The 22,805-nt window shown below is 42.6% G+C and overlaps 1 protein-coding gene across 1 annotated transcript in view; it reads left to right on the top strand.

The window, feature by feature from the left end:
- The first annotated feature begins 3,338 nt into the window (after window positions 1-3,338).
- SATB1 (SATB homeobox 1) overlaps window positions 3,339-22,805 on the top strand; it is a 209,369-nt gene continuing 189,902 nt past the window's right edge. The window contains exon 1 of the mRNA XM_044293663.1: window positions 3,339-3,556. The gene's annotated coding sequence lies outside the window, so the exon portion shown is untranslated. The remainder of the gene's footprint in view (window positions 3,557-22,805) is intronic.

The following is a 22,805-nucleotide window of genomic DNA, read 5'->3' as shown; positions in this document are numbered from 1 at the left end:
GTCCTATGTTTCTGGTTGTTTGGGTGCCAGTTCCTGTTTTGTTTTTGTGACTGGACCACTAGTGTTATGCACCAGCTTAAGTTATCTTGCAGGTTTTGGCCAAGTCCACCGGGACCATCCCAGGAGGCAGCGACCTGGTGAACCCTTTGGAAAGTCTATCCACACCATCAGGAAAATTGTGAAGATCGAGGGTTCATTTAGACAATGCCCTTATCCAGGATTAGGTTTTTCTTTTAAATTGCAGCATGTTCTGTCTTTGTAAAAACACAAAATGCAATCGCACACTGCAACCAGCACTCTGCCCTGCCTTTATGCTGGATGTTGAATAAGGCATTGGTGTACATTTTGGCCAAAGCGTAATAAGCCACTCACCGCGTCAAGGTTGCCTTCATGAGTGGTCCCTAACACTAGTTCCTACCTGTTATGGGCCATGACAGCCTCATAAAGTCCAGGGAGCGCAGGTACAGCATGCATGCCAAGCACACTCTGCTTTTAACCCCGTCCGGTGCCATTACAGCTTTCATCGGATCCAGGGATGCAAGTACTCACATGCATGCTGAGCCCACTTTATACTTCTCCTGGAGCCTAATGGCTACTGGTAGGTGCTGTATAAGCAGACTCAGTTTTATACTGACTTTAAAACCAGCCTCCAGGGGGCAGATTAACTGGACAGGTGTGCTTGACTGCTTGGAGATCGCCACGCCTCCAATACGTACTACAAAGAGAAAAATATGGAAAATGTCAGCCCGCACAACCCCTAGCAGGTGTAGATTGCTATGGCGAAATAGAGATATAAATGTAAAAACACAAAATGCAATCGCACACTGCAACCAGCACTCTGCCCTGCCTTTATGCTGGATGTTGAATAAGGCATTGGTGTACATTTTGGCCAAAGCGTAATAAGCCACTCACCGCGTCAAGGTTGCCTTCATGAGTGGTCCCTAACACTAGTTCCTACCTGTTATGGGCCATGACAGCCACATAAAGTCCAGGGAGCGCAGGTACAGCATGCATGCCAAGCACACTCTGCTTTTAACCCCGTCCGGTGCCATTACAGCTTTCATCGGATCCAGGGATGCAAGTACTCACATGCATGTTCTGTCTTTGGCCTTCTTTTTTAAATATTGCGTGTGAAGGAGTCCACAAACAGCACAAAAAAATAAAAAAAACTGCTGCAAAAATGCAATCTTTTTATGCCTTTTTTTATAAGCCCCCAAAAATAAAAAAAATAAAAAGTTTGCACTCCAGAAAATGTTGGCTCAGGTGCCATTTTGTGCCAGAATGTGTGACTTTTTTCTGTTTTACAACACCCTTGCCACTTCTGAAAAGTGTGTGGGGGAAGGAATAGACATGGTTAGATATGTTAATTTGTTTAATGTCAAATTTTTCACTGCGACTTTAAAAAATACAAAATAAGTCACAAAATCACTCAATTTGTGCGTGTGTGGGGGGGGAAGTTATGTTGTAGAAAGTGTCAAATTTGTTAAATAACATGTGACTTGATAAAGTTGGTGCATCTTTTTCTAATGCCAAATCAAAGAAAAACTGACTACACAAGGTCCCATGTGTGAAGCAAGGCTAAGGCTGGGTTCATATCCTGTTTCTATCTACCGATTAGTAGATCCATGTAACAGGTCAAAAAAGAAGGCAAATGGTTGCCAATGAAAGCATATCAATAAAAAATAAAAAAAATTCGGTGCTGTCCAATTTTTATTTTTATTTTTGCAGGCACAAAAGCCCAGTCTACCACTCTTTTGTGTCCAGCGATTTATTTATTTTTTACAGTGGCAAATATGTATTTTTTTTTCAATTGAATTCTGTGTAAAACGGATGCAAATAGTTGTGGAACTGCATTTTATTGTCCTCTATTATCTTTTATTGATACTAAACCAATAAAAACTATTGAAACAGATACCCTTAAATTGGCATCCATTACACCTGTTTTTATTAAGCATCTGTTAAACGGATCTGTTAATCAAGGGCAAACCCAGTTTATAGAAAAAGCTGCAAGTCCTGATGACACGCACTGATCTGTGAGATGAAGACGTGAGAACGGGGTCAGACATTTTCTGGTCTACCTGTTGGTAGTCAAGCTGAAGAACACTAAGGCCTCCCTCTTTCCTGGCTGAAATGGCAGATAACAGGGAATACTAGCATGCATTGCACCGTCTATAGAGGATGTTTGCATCTCTGAGAATCATAAGGTTAATCTGAGCAAAGAAAGTCTCTATATATTCATCAGAGCTGCACATACAATGTGACAGGGCATGCTGGTTACTGTGGTTCTATATTAGCTTTAAAGGTACACTAATACTACTATTACTAATACTACTAGCAATAATACTACTATTACTACAACCTGTCAGAAAAACTGTAACCTTTACCAAGCTTCATAGATACTGTATTTTAATATAACTGACACTAGCTAGGTGAGGTAGAGGGAAGTGGTTGTGGTACAGTTCTCAACACCTCTCAGATGAAGGATTTCATGCCAACACATCAACCACAGGTTACATACAGTTCACATTTCAGCAGTACACAGCAGCCTCCTTTCATCAGTCTCTTCCTCCCTCTGGGGGGCATCCTGGAGCCTGCTCCTACTCTTGACTACTCAGATAAGGGTACTTTAAACACTAGTATTTAAGTTTTCTGGTATTGAGTTCCGTCATAGGGGCTCAATACCGGAAAAAGATGCTTTAGTTTTGTCCCCATTCATTGTCAAAGGGGACAAAACTGAACTGAACAGAAAGGAATGCTCCAAAACGCATTCCGTTCCGTTTAGTTGCGTTCCCCTACCGGAGTGCAAACGGTAACATATTGTATTTTGCTTTCTCTGCCACAATAGAAAACGGATCCGTCCCCCATTGACTTTCAGTGGAGTTCATGACAGATCCGTCTTGGCTATGTTAAAGATAATACAACCGGATCCGTTCATAACGGATGCAGATGGTTGTATTATCAATGACGAAAGCGGTTTTGCTGGACCCTGCCGGTTCCAGCAAAAACGCTAGTGTGAAAGTAGCCTAAGTTGGCATTTGGGAAATAAAGAGGGAGGAATGTACAGTTTATCTGCTGCAGAATATACAAGGGAGAACTGATGACGAGGGGGGATGCATCCTGGCCATAAGAGGAAGACGGTGCCAGCTTTAGATGTCCTCTAGATTATGAGGTGTAATGGTATGACTACTAGCTCATCAGTTGGCACATAAAAGAAGTGGGACATCAGACAGGTGGCACTTGTGACAGAAGCCGTGCTCTGGGTGTCATGCAGGAGACTGGGAGGTGCACAGGGCGGATCAGTGAGGTGCTGTCAGTCACCTCTCCTCTATGTATGACTCTACACACACAGCAGTCACAAGAGAGGAGGCACAGCACAGTCACAGGGCTCAGGGGAGATAACATCAGCCCTGCACAGCTGCTCTTCTCCTTCTTCCCTCCTGTGACCTAAAACCCTCCCAAAACTAAAGTGCAGTGCACCCAGCCTTCCATACAAGTGGATGGAGAAAGGAACAAGAAAGTGAAGTTGAGGGGAAGGAGGACCTGAGTTCTGGCCGAGGTACAGTAAGTGTTTGTCACCAGGTGCTGGAGGAGGGAAGGGGGGGGGGGGGTTCTCCCAAGTGCTTCTCCCAAAGGTCATTGGGCAGTTCTCTTCCATGCCAGCTAGGCACCGAGGGCAGACACCCAGGAGGATGGCACCAGGTTAGCTAGTGCCTGCCCCGTGACACTGCCTATGGGTGTGGGTTCTATTGTGTCACTGTTATCTCCTGCTGCACTTTGATACCAGATCTCATAACTGAGCTTCTTTATCTGCCACCCAGATGTCATAGACATCTGGGTCAGTGCCTCTTTTAGGTCTTATGAGTGACATGTGGACTGTCTATCGTGTGCAGTCTGTCACCATCGTTCAGTTAGGACGATTTTATATTATAGCTTTATTTTATGAGATGTAACTAACCTATGTCCTATGTGGTAGAGTTATTATTAGAATGATAAGGTAAGATATGCTTTACATTTTTAATATTGCACCCCAGATGTCATTACTACAGTATGTGTATAGTTATTTATGACTTATCATTATTTATATAGCACCAACATATACCGCAGCTCTGTGAACACCATCCACTCAGCCCTCACAAATAGAATTTTATATCAGTCTCAAGCAATCATACAAATACATGGGGATATTTATTGTCATATAAGAGAATACATATACTGAAAATATATATATATATATATATATATATAGATTGTAACAGACCCCCATAAGTTGTCTTTCCAAGCACCTAAGCACCACTGAATCATTTTTATAAATGTGGTAAATAATGTATAGTCAAAGGAAAGAGTAGAAATAAGAAGGAAACATACAGTAGTGGCAATTTGTAGCAGTCAGCGCCATCAGTGAGGGTCGATCTTAAACGCAGTATGGACTATTGTGTTCATCTCTGATACTGATCTCAACGGGGGTACATCAATGTGTCATGATAATAGGAGGACATAACAGTCATTCTTATTATACCCGCAGATATGTAGATGTGCACATCAGTCCAAAGTAACAATGGAGATAACAACTTTGCATTCTTTATATCTTAGATGAGAATAAGTGATAATGGAATAAGTGATATCATTGTAGTGCATAAACTGGCCACCTTTACATGTCCGATTTACTTTATAAAGGAGACAGAAATAATGGGTTAATTATTCCAGTCATCAACTGAATCTGTAAGGAAACAAAGAAAAATGTTTGTTTCTTTTTCCCCAATGTCACAAGGGACCTGATGATTGATTTGCATGCTCTTGTCTACATTGGAATGGGGGGGGGGGTTATGGCTTAAGGACAGTTTTAAGGCAGAAAGTTGAATTTTTAAAGGGACTCTGTTTTAAGTACTACAGGGGCTTAAGTACTACAGTGTGCAAATACGCATGATAGAAGCTGTCTACACACGTAAGATGTTTTTTAATGATGGTTCAACAAATTAAAACAATTCATCAAAAAGGCAAACAATCGTACACTGAGAATCCACAACCAGTATGTGTAATGAGCAAACAATCATGCTCTGAAAATTCCCAGTGACTCGTTACACATCAGCAGACTGGCAAATACACCACTGTCCCGATTACCAATCAATCAATACTTTATAACGTCTCATAAAGTTTCCCTACATTTTCAATGTTATTGATATAAATATGAATTCGACATAGCAGTCATTTTGGCATCACCGGGCAATTGAATACACAACCGTTACTTTTCTGGCCAGTACAATAAATGTGGATAGGCACCTGGTGCCAATGAGAGCCAACAACATACTTTGTGCAGCTACCTACTATAGTATATACATGCTGAGATGTATTAGTCACAGGGTGTATAAAAACATGTTTTTTACAGATAAACAGACAACTGGGGGCACACGGAATAAAGAATAGATGCCCAGAAACAATACAATTAAGGAGATCCACATAATGCCACTTTTGGACTCTATGGGGGCACTCTAAATATTTGGCCGCACAGTTTAGTACATCGAATTGACCATCCTGACTTTTTTACTTTATTCTACATAATGTTCAGCATGTAACATATAATACTGTTTAACAATGGAAAATGTGAGTTTGTCATAGTTCTCATCTAAGAGTGTCTAATATTCCAATTTAATGTTATGCGGGATGCAGTATGTTTGACATGTTGTTTTACATGCTTCCATTGCACAGTGTAGTTTATACAGCATTATAACCTTGGCTGCGGATTGTGTATATAATTTGTAATGTTATATCAAGATGAACAAATACATTTAACACAAGCTAAATGTATCCAGTGTATAAATCTGGTCTAACTCAGAGATGGTCAACTCAAAGGAGTAGTCCTTCGGGGAGGTGATAGATAGATAGATAGATAGATAGATAGATAGGAGGTACATAAACATATAAACATTAGATAGATAGATATATTGATAGATAGATAGATAGTACATAAACTTTAGAAAGATAATTTAAAATAAATGTTCAAAATAAGTGCTAATAATCAGATTCATTTTATACATAAATACTTGTGTTTAAACAAAATGATTACAATCTGAGCATTGTTTTAGCTGTGAAACATAGTTGGGTGTGAAAAGTCGGTTATTTCTTACAGGAATACATTCTTCCCCAGTCCCACAAGTAGAAATATGTATTGAACAGTATTTCTTTGTATGAAGAACTCTATTATTATAAGTGCATGGGCAGTCAGCTGGAATGCAGTCATTCGTGTGCTCTATCATAACATTGGTTTATATTGTACTTCCTTTCAGCTCTGTTGTATAAGTGAAGTAAATTCACGTCTGTATAAATATGTAGGTGATAACACTTTGAGCGTTTCAAATGCTATTATGTGGAAAAGGCTTTCCAATAACGGCAAAAGTCATGGAACTGACTGTTATTTAGTCGTTGTTAATGTCATGTGCACTGCAGGCATTTTGGGTTCATGTATACTTTATACTGTTATTTGTAGATAGATAGATAGATAGATAGATTGATAGATTTTACAAAATCTTATCCACACGCTGCAGAAAAAAATCCAAGTGGAAAATGACATGCGGTGCAGATCTCAAATCTGCAGCATCTTAATTTGTATGTTTTCCCCTACGCAATCCCAATGTATACACAGACAAATATGTAACAAATCTACATGCACCACATGCAGACTTTGTTGTAGATTTTGCCAATGAATCGCAGCAAAATCTATGGAAAAAAATCTGTGCAAAAAACGACACGTGTTGTGCTGTTGTGAAGAATTACCGTATATCTTTTCACTGCCATAAATTAGTATAAATTACATTTATAGTATTTTCTTACATATCTATAGTGATAGAGTACTTCTATAAGCTGCATTTATAATGGTTTAAAATTGTTGGAGGGCCCCCATGCTACACATGTATGGGGGGGGAGCTTCTATTTTTGGGAAGGAGGAAAATGATTAGTTCAGTTGGGCTGCTGTAATAGTTCACATCATAATGTTCCCTTTACTGCCCAAATTCTGTATCAAAAGAAGAGCACCAAATATAGTGCCCAAATAATAGTTCCATTCAGTACCCAAGTTATAATGCCCAAATAATTTCACAAACATTACATTGATATAAACATGAGGGGGACCTGCCAAGGGTAAAGTTTATATTAGACTTGCTTAAGTAGGGCTAGGGTGCTAAAGACCCCAAATGACACCAGTTCCCGGGTAATTGTCTCTTGTGGCCATTCTATAGCATGAATTTGCATTGACAAATTGAACACAGGAAGAGTAGTTCATAGTGTGACAAAACTGAAGTCTTTCAGATGACTCATATAAAAGGGGAATTCTGTTGTTATAGTTTTTTTGTACATAAGGGGTTAATATGGCATGTAATGGTTATAGTTTGTAGAGGAAACATTGTCAGATTTGTTCCTTGAGAGTTGATCATAGATGATCTGTATAACATGTGTGATGCAGACTGTTAAAAGGGCATTGATATTCATTGACACGTACAGCATGATCATGATTATTGAAGATACTTTGAGTCAATGAGTTAAAAGTAGAATTCCTCTTATATATAGTTATTGTTATTGCTGTCTAGATGCAATTTTGTTGATCAATTAATTAAATTTATAATTGGATTCGCATCTAAACCTACAAATCAGTTCTTTCTGTCGATTCAGTTGGGTTAAAACATTGCAAGACTCTGTGTGGCCGTATCCTGAGAGAGACCTGTCCATAAGCTTACAGCAAAACTGAATAAATCCCAGGACCTACTTAGCAAACATGCCAGAAAATAAAGTTTTTGGGTTGTTTTCTAAAGTAGAGCAAATTCTTATCAAGGGGACACACAAATAACTCAAGTTGGCTCTTAGCTTTGTCAGTCTGTTGTATATAATCTCCAGGGTCAGAATGGGGACATCAATATATGGCCATGCCATAGAACATTGGGTGAAGGAGCAACCTGACATGTCTGTGTTGTCATAAGGAACACTGACTATAATATCATCATTTAAAATAATTGCCAGTGAGGCTCTTTCCACGTTTGAGCACTATGATTGGTGTATGCATAGAGAAAGCTTCCAGCATATATAGCAAGTGTATCCATAGGGCTCCATTCACCTGTCAAATGTTGGAAAGGGTTTTCTTTGAGTATGCATTGTTATACCTTTTTTCAACTGTATGGTACTGTATGGTACAGTGTATACTGCCCAGTATGCATTTTAAATATGGAAGACTATGGGCAATGTGTGTCTGTCATGAAAAGGTAGGGAACAGTGCAACCCAGTACTCCAGCCGCATCACTATCCCTAACTACTTGCCTACAACTGGACGACCATCCCTTCTTAACTAAGTGGAGGGGCCTAAACCAAATGGGTAAAAAGTAATTAGACTGAAAGAGGTGAAATCCAGACAGGCAAAATCAGAACCAGATCAGAATCCAAAATCTGATACAGATACACAGAAAAGGGAAACCAAGGGATAACGTCAGAGGCAAAGTCAGAAGAAAAAGTCAAGTTCACAAACTAGCAGAGTGAAATACCAAACAGTGTCCAAAATCTTGCAGGCTCATAACAGAAGGTCGCTTCAGAGGAAAAATCAGTAATCTAAAGCAACGTCAAAGAACCAGGCAAAAGGTTAGTGATCCAGAGTAACAAACACACAACTAGCTAGTGAGTCAGGAATACCAAACACAGGCAACTGTGGCCAGCAGCTGCCTGTTTAAATAGCTCACTCTCGGAAAGAATATTATGCTGGCACTGAGCCTGATTGGTCCGACATCCCTGCTCCCTGATAAGTCGACTGGCCCCACAGTCATCAGGGCTGATTATTGTAGGAGGAGCACAATGACACCATAGTGGGGCTGGAGTCGCCATCAGAAGGCCGACGGGTGTGTGGCAGGATACTTAAATAGCGGCATACATCACAGTTAGTGATGAGCGAGTCAATTTTGATTTACAGGGTCAAACATGGCAATATAGCAATATACAACAATAAGTATTGACTGAACTACATCCACTGGGCGATGCCCTGTAGACAATGTATCTACATCCAAGCCCAATTGGGAATAACTATGTCCAGACATAAAGTGAAAAATACTAGTACCAATATTCAAATCTTACTCATATGTAAGTGTGGTCAATGGATATGTAGGTGTGGTCAATGGTGGGCGCTACCCAAACGCGTGTTTCAGATTGCCTTCACCTGGGGGTAACATCATCACTGTGAATCATGCCTAATAAACCCACTAACACCAATCACAGAAGGCCCCTATTGATTGCTAAAGTGTATCCATCTGAGGATAAGTGGCAACTCGGGAAACGCACTCCCACCTGACATTACTTCCAGGCCATGCGTCAAGCCTGCATACACAGTGTCAAGTGACATGCGGAGTACGGCTACTTTCACACTAGCGTTCATAGGTCCGTTCGTGAGCTCCGTTTGAAGGAGCTCACGAGCGGACCCGAACGCCTCCATCCAGCCCTGATGCAGTCTGAATGGAGAGGATCCGCTCAGACTGCATCAGTCTGGCGGTGTTCAGCCTCTGCTCCGCTCGCCTCCGCACGGACAGGCGGACAGCTGAACGCTGCTTGCAGCGTTCAGCTGTCCGCCTGGCCGTGCGGAGGCGAGCGGATCCGTTCAGACTTACAATGTAAGTCAATGGGAACGGATCCGCTTGAAGATGTCACCATATGGCTCAATCTTCATTGAAAGTCTGAACGGATCCGCTCAGGCTACTTTCACACTTAGAATTTTTTCTAAGTTATTAATGCAGACGGATCCATACTGAACGGAGCCTCCGTCTGCATTAATATGATCGGATCCGTTCAGAACAGATCCGATCGAACGCTAGTGTGAAAGTAGCCTAAAGCGTAATGATGCAAGGCTGGAAGGTGTCATGTAAGAGCAGTCAGTGTAGTGCTCCACTCAGGTGGATACCACAACAGTAGATAGCAACTACATAGAAAAGCCCCTCTCTGGTGAATATGGGATATTGCAATTAATTCAAAGATTAGATAAAGCCTAAATTGTCACCCTATTGTCTATATTGTCATCTTCACCAGTGTTATTTCCTTATTGCCATATATAAAGAATTTTTATCAACATATATATAATATAATAGACAGCTAAATAAATCCATGATAATATAAAAGATTTTTGACCAACATTTCTATATCACATGACTGGATGTACATAGCCTATAAGCACCATCTATTACATTTATATTACATATAAATTATAAAATAAGATCACTGATAATAGTGATCTGTGTGGTAATCATAAAAACAAATAAAAATGAAAATAAATAAAAGTGAAAATGATAAATGACAATGTATTGCAATGTGCAAATGTATAGTGAAACACAGCAATCATGTGCAAAAAAAATAGCAAAAAATTTTTGGGGAAAAAAATACACTAATTGGACAAAAAAAGGGGTATAGAAGTAAAGATAAAAGTACCGTATGTGCAAAAAATGCAATGTGGAAAATTAGCAATTAGGTATAAGTAATCAATAATAGATCTACATAATGCTAAACATGAAAAAATAAGAAAAACATGAAACAAATATAAAAAATGATTACATGAATAAATAAATATCATAGCTGGAGCTCATACTTGAAATATTAATATCATATCTTGAAGAAATAGTTTATGTGGCAAGAAAGGGAGAGGTGCTCATAGGGTAATGGTTACTTGGTCAGTTGGTTAGATAAAAGTAGTAGTTGTGCTCACCATTTCGTGTTGTATAAGCATAGGCACAACACTAGTGTAGGCGTATATTTAGATAGTGGTCAGTGCTGCCGGTATCATTCGCTCCTCACTTGTGGAGTTGCCAATACTCCAAAGGAGTGATGAGAGAGGAGTGAAGAAATAGTTGTGAAGTCGGGAACCCAGGTGACGGGACAAATAAAAAATAAAGAAAAAATATATACATTAGAAAACAATTAAAAATGCATTAAAATGATCCACAGTCGTGGATAGGATGGCCAGAGGGATGCAAAAAATCCAAAATTCTCATTAAGTCCCATAGGACGCAAAGTCCTAAGTGTCCATATCCATTTATTCTCCTTTTGGGCAAGTTTCTTAGACACATTTCCCGCTCTTAAACCAGTTTTAATACAGTGTGGGGATTTGCTCTGGTAGGCAGCTTAGCGGACGCAGTATAGGGGCAATCTCAAAGTCTTTAACTTAAATAGTTCAGTGTTTATTCACACAAAAGGCAAAACAAAATACCAGGTTGCAGTATTGGTGTATGTTCACACCATGGAAAGTCCACACAACACAAACGTTCACCTGGTTAGCAGTTTTTCATCAGCCATCCATAGTAGGCTTTAGGGGGCCTGTTTTCCAGCAATGCGGACATGGCACACCTCATGCAGATCCCAAAACCACAGCGTCTCCACAGCTTCACTGTAAAAAGGAGGATAATCCACACAGCTGAGATTGCTGGCTGGGTTTGTATATCCCAAACCAAAACCCCGCTCTACAGCCATACTAAATAACAAATAGTGTCAGTCAGCACTAACTGCCGCTGACACTTAAAATTACCGGCTCCTACCTCACCAAGGCCAGGAATCTCGATGACGCATACCTTCCGTCAATTACGGACCCTGGCGCTTTCCTACATACCTCCCCCCTTTGTTTAACCCTGAGGGGGTGAACACTTGCAAGACAGTGTACACGGGACAGGGCATCTGCGTTTCCCTGTAACCTGCCTGCCCTATGTTCCACGGAAAACTTAAAGACAAGAACCACCTGGTGACCCGAGCATTCCTCTCTTTGGCTTGGCTCATCCACTTGAGAGGGGAGTGGTCGGTCACCAGACAGAACTTTCTCCCCAACAGATAGCAGGAGATACTCGATAGCGGAGAGACTCGAGTGCCCACTTGATGGCCAGGCACTTTCTCCACTATACTGTACCTAGTCTCGGCTGGGGTAAGCTTTCAGCTTACAGCGGGATGTTCCTCCCCATTGATGTCCTGAGAGAGTACAGCTCCAAGGCCTACTTCAGAGGCATCGGTCTGTACCACAAACTCCCTCTTGAAGTCGGGCGACCCACACAGGGCCGGCTTCAAAGCGGAGAAAGCCTTTTCTGCCTGCTCATTCCACTGGACCGTCACTGACTTGCGTCCCTTCAAAAGGCCTGTCAATGTTGCGGCGACTGTAACAAAATTGGGGACAAACCTCATATAGTACCCCACCATACCCAGGAACAACTTTACTTGCTGAGTAGTGACAGGTCGGGGCCAAATCCTAATTGCCTCAATTTTGTTCACCTGTGGTTTGAACATTCTGCGCCCAACTACATACCCCAGGTACTTGGTCTCTTCTAACCCTATCGCACAATTTTTTGGGTTAGCAGTTAAGCCAGCCTTCCTAAGGGAGTCAACTACAGCCTGTACTTTAGGTAGGTGACTTTCCCAGTCGGTGCTATGGACAACGATATTGTCCAGGTACGCCGAAACATACCGACGATGTGGACGGAGTACAATGTCCATTAGCCTTTGAAACGTGGTGGGAGCACCATTTAGACCAAAGGGTAATACATTGTATTGATACAGCCCCTCTGGCGTGATGAAAGCTGTTTTTTCCTTGGCAGCCTCCGTCAAGGGTACCTGCCATTACCCTTTGGTGAGGTCCAACACAGAAAAATACCAGGCTTGGCCTAACTTCTCAATAAGCTCATCTACTCGGGACATGGGATACACGTCAAACTTGGAAGCCTCATTCAGTTTGCGGAAATCGTTACAGAACCGCAATGTCCCGTCCGGCTTGGGTATTAAGACTATCGGACTGGCCTATTCACTTTTTGATTCCTCAATGACATCTGGCTGGAGCATTAGCTGCAGTTCCTCCGTGATGGCATGTTGCCGAGCCTCGGGTACCTATATTGGTTTTAACCAGACTTTTGCCTGAGGCTCAGTGGCAATGTCATGCTGGATTATGGACGTGGGTCCAGGGAGGTCCGAGAACATATCCGTTTTCCGACTAATGAACTCCCTGGCTTCCTGAGACTGTTTAGAGGAGAGGCTGTCAGCAATTTTCACTGTGGCAGTCACTTCCCTTGCTTCAGACAGAGGGGCCGAAACCACTTCCCCTAGGAACCCTGGTTGTGGGCTGTCTTCTGTCCAGGTTTCCCTATCTTTCCAGGGTTTGAGCAGATTCACATGGTACACCTGCTCCGACTTTTGCCTTCTTGGCTGGTGTAACTTGTAATCTACCTCTCCAATTTTTTCAAGTACCTCGTAGGGCCCCTGCCACCTAGTTAGGAACTTACTGTATATGCCTATTATAGACCCTACTTTGGGCTCGCTGTGCTGCCTCCATATGCTCCCTAACCAGAGGCAACACTGTTTCTATCCGTCCCTTCATCTGGGTGACATACTTAACAACACTTTTGCGCGGTGTGGGCTGTTGTTCCCACTCCTCTTTGGCGACATCCAACAGACCGCAAGGATTTCTACCGTATAGCAGTTCAAAGGGCAAGAACCCAGTAGAGGCCTAGGGGAACTTCTCGCACTGCAAACATGAGATAGGGCAGAAGAAGATCCCAGTCCCTCCCATCCTTAGACACCACTCTTTTTAACATATTTTTTTGTGTTTGATTGAACCTCTCTACCAGGCCATCCGTTTGCAGATGATACACGGACGTCTATAGCTGTTTTATGTGGAGCAACTTACAGAGTTCCCTTGTGACCTTGGACATAAAAGGGGTCCCTTGGTCAGTCAGAACCTCCTTAGCCAGACACACTTGATAAAACATCTCCATTACCTCCTTAGCTATGAGTTTGGCTGATGTATGATGCAGCGGCACCGCTTTAGGGTACCAAATGGCATAGTCGAGGACGACTAAGATGTGTTGGTGCCCTCTAGTGGACTTTGGTACTGGGCCTATGAGATCCATAGCGATCCGCTCGAATGGAACCTCAATAATCGGGAGAGGGACCAGGGGACTACGGAAATGTTCCTGGGGGCTGGTTATCTGGCAGGTTGGGCAAGACTTGCAATACTCTTCCTCTGAACACACTGGGCCAGTAGAACCACTGTAGAATCCGGTCCTGCATTTTCTGCTTGCCCAGGTGTTCCCCAAGAACATGGTGGTGGGCTAACTCCAACACGAGCTTGCGATATGCCTTAGGCACCACCAGCTGTTCAATATGCTTACCCCAAAGTTGATTTACCCGGTACAGAATCTCCTGTTGAACCACAAAACGGGGGAACATAGACTCGGCCCCCGGTTGTTGCGGCTCACCCTTAACAACTACCACGTTTTACCAGTCTCGAGATAGAGTCAGGTCCTGGTGCTGTGCTCTACCAAAGTTTTCTCCGGAGATGTTGAGGTCTACCAACTCCAGACCTGGCGGCAGGTCCTCCACATCTCCCACCATCACACTTAGTGGGGTTGTCTCCCCCTCTTCCACCGAAGTGGCAGTCACCCCTACCGCTGGACCTTGGGACTCAGATTCCCAGGGTTCTGGTCTCCCCCCTGAGCCGGGCCACTCTACTAGGGTCACATCTGTCTCCCGGGTATCGGTAACTTTCGTATCCGGCCATAGTGCCGAGAAACCAGGGAAGTTTCTTCCAATTATTAGTTCATAGTGCAACTTTGTGGCGACGGCCACCTCATGAGTCCATGTGCTGGCCACCGTAGATAGTGACACTAGGGAGGTGGGATAGTCCTTTAAGTATCCATGGAAGCACACTACCCCTACTTTTCGGCCAGTATACTCGGCGGGCCGCACCAGGACAGCTCTTACCAGGGACACCAGGCTCCCTGAGTCCAGCAGCGCCACTGCTAGGGTATCTCCCACTTGCACCTGGCAGGTGACTATTATCTATTGTCTCAGGGTTACCGGATGCACACAGCCTCCTGGCATACATTGAGGGGCGGTAGCCAAAGTTAGTGTCTATGGGTTCACCCTGATGGGGACAGTCGGCCCTTATGTATCCAGGCTCGTGACACCGCCAGCAGACCACCAGGTCTGGGTCTGCGGGGGGTACGTCCCGGGCGGGTTTGGCTGGCACCAGCCACTGGGCCTGGGGTGGAGATTTCCGGGGTTTAAATGGCCCCCCTCCCAAAAGAACCCCATGCAGATTTCTGGTGGCCTCGTAGCGCTCCACCAGGTCGACCATCTCTAGGGCATTACCAGGAGACACCTGGCCAATCCAGTGCTGGAGAGGGTACGGCAAAGCCCTCCAGAACACATCCGCCAACAGGCGGTCTAGCATAGCAGAAAATAGGCTGCAGTACGTCAGGCTGCAGTCATTTTTGCAGCTGGTGTAGCAGATCATAATACTGCGGTCTGGTGGGTTCAGCCGGGTTAAATTCCCAATGACGCAGTCGCTGGGCCCGGACCAATACATTCACCCCCCGTCTTGCCAGAATCTCACCTTTTTCGGTCAGGTAGTCGGCCGCTTGGTCAGCTGGCAGGTCGAAAAACACCTGCTGGGGTCCAGATGCCATGAACGGAGCGACGACCTCAGCCCATTGGTCTCAGGGTAACTTCTCCCGCATCAGGGGGGTAGCCTCGCTCTCTAAATTTATTGGTCATATCGTCTAATCTTGTTTGACACATACCCCCCTGATCTATTGAAAATACAGCGTAATAAAGCTGAGATTACACCACCGGATAGAACTAAGAAAGAAACAAGGATCCCCTTAGTGATTAAATACCATCCCTGGTCCCAGCGCCTTAGGACTATTGTTAATCAACATTGGCACATATTATCCAAGTCCTATCCACGGATAGGAGAGTTCCAGAGGCTACCCATGATATGCTATAAACGGGCAGAAAATGTTAGGGATAAAATAGTCCGGGCAGATGTGGGAAGCAATAAAATAGAAAGAGGACAGAGTTTTTTATCTACACCTAGACGGGGCACTTTTCCTTGTTTAAATTGTGTCAATTGTTCCAGCGTTATAAAGGGTCCATGTTTTTCCCACCCTCATTCAGGTGAAAATATTCCAATAAGGGGCACGTTCACTTGTGATAGTAGATTTGTGGTTTACATTCTTAAATGTCCATGTGGATTACTATATGTGGGGGAAACCTCGATGAGAATGAAGGACAGACTAAGTAAACACAAATCTACTATCCGTAAACAGAATTTATTACTCCCAATACCCCTTCATTTTCATGATAAAAAACACAACATCTCGCAGTTGAGGTATCAGATTATTGAAGGTGTATCATTACCCCGTCGAGGGGGTGACAGAAATAAATTGTTATTGAAAAGGGAGGCTTACTGGATCCATCGTCTTCAGACAATGGAGCCCAGGGGCCTCAATCGTGAGTACAATGTGTCCTGCTTCCTATAAGGCATTCGGCCTTATGCAATCCGATAAATATATTTCTTTTTTTCTTCAGCGTGATTAATCACTGCAAGAATGGATTATGTGACTGAAAATCTTCGCCAGTATAGAGTAGATATGTTTTTTGCGAATTTTCTATTGCAAATTTTCTATTGCGAATTTTTCAATGCGAATTTTTCATTGCGATTATTTGATATGCGAAATTTTATTTAATGAGGGAGGCGGAGCTCCTTTGATGATGTCAGTTCCTTTGTGTTTCATTTATGTATAAATAGCTGGAGTGTAAGATGTTTTATTGCAGTCTGATGAAAGCACACCTGTGCTGAAACGTGTCACTATGCCATTTGAATATGTGACTGAATAAATCTACATTGTGATCTACATCAGCGAAGTGCCGGTCTTTTCCTTTGAAACAGTATAGAGGCAATCACAAAGTCTTTAACTTAAATAGTTCAGTGTTTATTCACACAGAAGGGAAAACAAAATAACAGTTTACAGTATTGGTGTATGTTCACACCATGGAAAGTCCACAGAACACAAGTGTTCACCTGATTAGCAGTTTTTCATCAGCCATCCACAGCAGGCTTTAGGGGGCCTGTTTTCCAGCAATGCGGCTCTCAGCCCTTTAGCACGGCACACCTCATGCAGATCCCAAAACCACAGCATCTCCACAGCTTCACTGTGAAATGGAGGATAATCCACACAGCTGAGACTGCTGGCTGGGTTTTTATATCCCAAACCAAAACCCTGTCTGGTACGTGGGGAGAAGCCACCCACCCTGCACTTTGGCTGTGTGTGTCAGGATTCCTCACAGGATTTTTCATCTTTCGCAGCAATGATGTCTCGGACATGTTCACGTACTTGGATCTTGGGGGTTAGCGCCCACCAATGACCATACTTACATATGGGTACGTTTTGAATATCGGTAGTAGTTTTTTCACTTTTTTACTTTATGTCTGGACATACTGTAGTTATTCCCAATTGGGCTTGGATGTAGTTACATTGTCTACAGGGCATTTCCCAGTTGATGTAGTTTAGACAATACTTATTGTTGTACATTGCCATATTCATTCCTGTGTGAATGTAACTTAGAGGAAAACTATATTTTTTTACAACCTATTTTGGCAAAATACAGTATGTATTAAAACTGCAACATGTGAGCAAGGTTAAAAACCAAGTTATGAAATAAAACAATATGAAAATTAACCCAGAAACTCCTCCAACAGGAAAAGTAGCCCATTATTGTCCCTCTTCAGTACAGAGCAGGTACTGTTTGGCTTGATGAGAAAACAAATGTATAAGGCTGGGCCCACACATTGACTTTGGCCATGACACACATGGCACTGCCAGAGATCACAACAAAACCCAATGAGCATTTCCTAGAATTGTATCTTAGTTAGAAAATGCTCCCCAGTAAATGCACCAGAACATGTCAGTGTTTCCTACAATTTGTGCTGTAATAGTGGTGTAGGTCAGAACTATACCACAAACACCCAAGCAAAACCATGTGTGAAAGAAACCGTGCACTGCTGCATTACTTCTTGCAAGAGCCAAACATAACAATTTGTTATTTACGCTTCATCAAGCAATTTTTTAAACACAATTTTAAAAAGCATTTTACTTAAACCGTACATTTACTAATGTTTTATTCAGTAGAATTGTTTTTCCTGTATTTTGTAGGTGCTTAAAAGTAGGTAAAGTATTTTCCTCTATGAGGGTTATAATTATCACATTGGAATTTTAATAACATGATGGTATGTTTGAGTTGTCGTGGAATTCTTCTGAAATGATTTTGTACAGCACCAGCCTTACTGTAAGTAACATTCACAAAGAATTTTGTGTGAAGTTACAGTTTGAAGCTGCTTTGAAGGGGTTCTACGGGAATGATTTTAAATGGCCACTGGCAACTTGTCCTAGAAGGCGAGTGGGACTTGTTGCCTCAACTGCAGAGCTGCGTAGAGGGGGTGAGGGGTAGTGCCTCACTACATATTATGCTCTGGCAGTTGTATGCACTACATATTGGTGAGCATTCCTGTCAGGCTGCTCAGCCATGATGGCATATAATAGGCAGGATCACATTATTACCAGTATAATGAGACCCGACCTCCCCCACCACCACTGTAGAAAGGACAGGTTGCTGGCAGCCATTTTAAATCATTCCCAGAGAACAACTTTGATGAATATCAGGAACTGTAACACAAGCAGTTACCCTCAATTTTTATATCGGAATTCTTTAAAAAGTGTGAGTCCTCAGTCAGAAGACGCATACTAGTAAAGTTTACAGCAGCCTGCATTCAGATATAGGTTGTTTTGATCTTCTAAAGCCACCTACCACAGCTTGTAGCAATAACATAATACAGAGTGCTTTAAAATACACCTAGAATAGGTCTGGAAATTAGTTAGGGTCATGCCTATCTACATATCTCCTTTCCCCCCGCTGTACACAAAAGCTTGGCGGGTAGGTACAACGTTGAAGTGTGAAGTGACTAGTTCCTTGATACCCGATAAGAGTGTGGTCCCATGTAGTGGTGACCACATGCAGTGGATGCAGTTTTAAAATGTGATTTTCCTGCAAAATTGTGCGGCCATAACACTGACTGGACCACAAACATGTATTACCTATCCAAGACCCGGATTACCAAGTCACCTTGGTCAGTGGACTAGTAGGGTGCATCATTGTTTATAGGACTAAAAAGTACAGCGCTTGACTATGTCCAGCAGTCCCATACCTGTAAATAGAGTGGTGGTCACACATATGCACAATGCACTACCATTACATTCACACAAGCAACTCAGTGCGTGGATGTCTCAGTGGTCAGACCCCAAGCAGTCATACATCACTTGCACTGTGGATAGGTAATAAATGTTATTCATGGCCCAAGGCCTACAATATCTGAGGGCAGCATAAAGTTTTAAGTATCAATTGAAAAAACTCGCTTACTGCATGTAGCGGTCTATTTTTGGGTGGAATGAGACTTTCCAATGTGGGACCATACCACATACTTTAAACCCGACATGGCTTTTCCAAAAATTCAGTTTTGTCCACCGGGCTTAAAGGGTTATTCCGGTTATAGAAAGTTATCTCCTATCCATCAGATTGGTGGGAATCCTGAGTGCTCTACTTGGTTATCTCCGGCACTTCTATAGAAATAAATAGAGTGGCAGTGCCGCAGTGCACTATACCAACAAGCTGTTCTGTCCATTTCAGGGGGCTCCTTGGGGTAAGAGGCACCGGTTCTTGTGATCGTGGGGGTCCCAGCTGTAGGCCCTTCACTGATCTGATAGTTATCCCATATTCTTTAAATAGGCATAACTTTCTATTACTGGTATAACACTTTAAGTCTCTTTAATTCTCTGAATAATATGGGTGGAACGAGGCAGAGAAATGTAGTGATGGAAGTTGTACAGTCATCTAGCTGAGTCAGGTTAAATTAGTCAAAGAAAAGCACCTCCACTCATCCCTGCTGGACCTGCTACACAGATCAGAGACGCCACAAGAGTGTGGCTTGGTAAGTTCTTAACCTGTAACACACCTTCGCAGGAGCGATGGCCTAAAGACATTGTTCAGGTTTAGAAAAGGTGTTAACCATTTGTCCCTCAGATGCACATAAGAATCAGTTGTGAATCTATTTTTCTCCATATTATTTTAACCCTTTCAGGACAACTGCTATAAATGTATGTCAGAAGCCTAAAGTTTAAACACCTCTCAGAAGCTGAGCGGGGCACGGTACCCACCGAGTGCAGCCAATGTCTGTGATCAACAGTAATGTTGATCATAGACATTTAACCCCTCAGAGAGGTGAAGCCTTGTAAGCACTGCATCCCTGGGATCCAAACCATGACCCCACCCCAAGATCAAGGGAGCCATTTGGTTGATATGGCATCTAAATGATCCAAGGTCTGCCACTGCGAAGTTGCAGCGCTCCATAGTAACATAATGAATATCCCATAGGCTGCTATAGTAATTCATTGAAGTCTATGGGAGAAGCTGATTACATATTAAAGTCTTCAAAATAGCCAATTTGTTTTTTTTATTTGTTGCTTCACCTCCCAAAAAATGTAATAAAAAGTGATCAAAAAGTCAAACACACTCAAAATGGTATCAGTAAAAACTACAGGTCTGTAGACATAAAAATGTTATAGGGGTCAGATTATGGCTATGCAAAGAAAAAAAAAAAATTTCGAGGTTTTTTAAGTATTAAAACATAAGAAAAACTATATGCGGTGTTGCTGTAATTATAATAACCCACGGAAAAAAGGTAATATGTCAGTTTTACTATATAGGAAACACTAAAAATGAAACCCAGAAAACTATGGCAGAATTGCATTAAGGGTTTAATAAACAAGAGGGCTGGGCCTGAATTTGAGACAGATGGCAATGCACCATTTTAGCCATGCAGAGTTAAAGGGGTTGTCCAGGTTCAGAGCTGAACCTGGACATCCCTCCATTTTCACCCCGGCAGCCCCCCTGACATGAGCATCGGAGCAGTTCATGCTCCGATGCTCTCCTTTGCCCTGCGCTAAATCGCGCAGGGCAAAGGCATTTTTCTGACGCCCGGTGACGTACCGGGGCTCTCTATGGGGCTGACAGGCAGCCCGGTGACGTCACCGGCACTGATGGGCGGGATTTGGCTCTGCCCTAGCCAATAAAACGGCTAGGGCAGAGCTAAAGCCCGCCCCTCAGAGCCGGTGACGTCACCGAACACACTGCTGGGCGGAAGTTACCGCCCGGCAGTGTGTTATTGAAAACACAAGAGCCTGTGCCCTGCGCGATCTAGCGCAGGGCACTGGAGCGCATCGGAGCATGAGATGCTCCGATGCCAGGCTCAGGAGGGCTGCCGGGGTGAAAATAAGGGTATGTCCGGGTTCAGCTCTGAACCCGGACAACCCCTTTAATTTTGGATTGTTTTTACTTGTAAGGTAGGCCATTTAAAGGCCTTTTGTGTGCTTCAGCATCTGTGCGGCCACTCCACAAAAGATGGGACATGTCCTATACTTTGCCGCAACATGTGGACCCCAGACCCATTGAAGTCAAAGTGTCTGCACCGTGATACGGTGTACCAGTATCCATGTTTTAAGGATTTGTGGTTTTGCAGACCACAGAACACTTCTGTTCATGTGAATGCCCCCTTAAGGTGACTTCAAAACGGCTAGGTGACAATCCTATGGCTGCCATTGGTGATTGCCACCCTTTATTCATTATGGCTGAATAGATTATGGATACATTTCATACACAAATGAAACTCAGGAATTTTATTTTGCATTGTTGGCAGAAATCTTTTATCCCTGATACTGTATATCTGTATATCCTGAGTGAATCCTGATAACCACTGCTCATGGGTAGAGATGAGCAAATCGAAGTAAAATTCAAGTAAAATTCAAACCGAATTTGAGGAAAAATTTGATTTGCACCGAATCCGAATTTCCTAACGCATTGTAGTAGCGAATCGTATTTTTTCCTAAAATGGCTGCTGCACATGTGAGGACATGGAGCAAGGAACTCTGGGAAGCCGGGATCACCCATAATGCCATGCATGCAGCCAATCAGCAGCCAGCCAGCCCTGTGATGTCACAGCCCTATAAAAAGCCTCAGCCATCTTGGACTCTGCCATTTTCCAGTGTACTTAGTGCAGGGAGAGATGTCAGCAGGCGTTCTAGAAAAAACTTTATTGTGCTAAAAAAGAAACGATTTACAAGTGCAGGGAAAGATTATTCAAGGTGTAGGGGAAAGATAAGGAGGAATCATTCCACAGCATTTATTTTAACAGGGTTTAATTGGGGAGGTTACAGCCTGGTTAATAAAAACAATCCTTTTACACCTTGCTGCACTGACTGGGCACCCAAATTGCCATTATACAGCTCTGTAATTCCAGCAAACCATTCTTGTTATTGGGGTGTTACAGCCATTAACAGGGATTATTACAAGGAAATATTTATAAGTCTTATTTGCCCTTGTGCTGTGCAGTTATATATTCTAAAGCATTTTTTGGCTTGTATTAGTGGGAAAAAAGGGCTTATTAGCTGTTGTGTGGTTAAGGGCTAAAATTACAGCACTTTTTGTCGTGTATTAGTGGCAAAGGAAAAATATATTTGCCGTTCAGCGGTGCAGTTATATGTTCTAAAGCCTTTTGTGGCGTGTATTAGTGGCAAAATAAAAATATATTTGCCGTTCAGTGGTGCAGTTATATGTACTAAAGCCTTTTGTGGAGTGTATAAGTGGAAAAAATAAAAATATATTTGCCATTCAGCGGTGCAGTTATATATTCTAAAGCCTTTTGTGGAGTGTATATGTGGCAAAAGAAAAATATGTTTGCTGTTCAGCGGTGCAGTTATATGTTCTAAAGCCTTTTGTGGCGTGTATAAGTGTAAAAAAAAAGGGCCTATTTGCTGTTCAGCGGTGCAGTTATATGTTCTAAAGCCCTTTTTTGCGTGTATTAGTGGCATAAAAAAGTATTTGCCGTTGTGTGGTGAAGTGAGAAAATTACAGCACTTTTTGGCATTTATTAGTGGGGA

The sequence above is a fragment of the Bufo gargarizans genome, chromosome 5 (genome assembly GCF_014858855.1).
Source record: "Bufo gargarizans isolate SCDJY-AF-19 chromosome 5, ASM1485885v1, whole genome shotgun sequence".
Lineage (NCBI taxonomy): Eukaryota > Metazoa > Chordata > Amphibia > Anura > Bufonidae > Bufo > Bufo gargarizans.
This window is presented reverse-complemented; position numbering and strand designations above follow the sequence as displayed.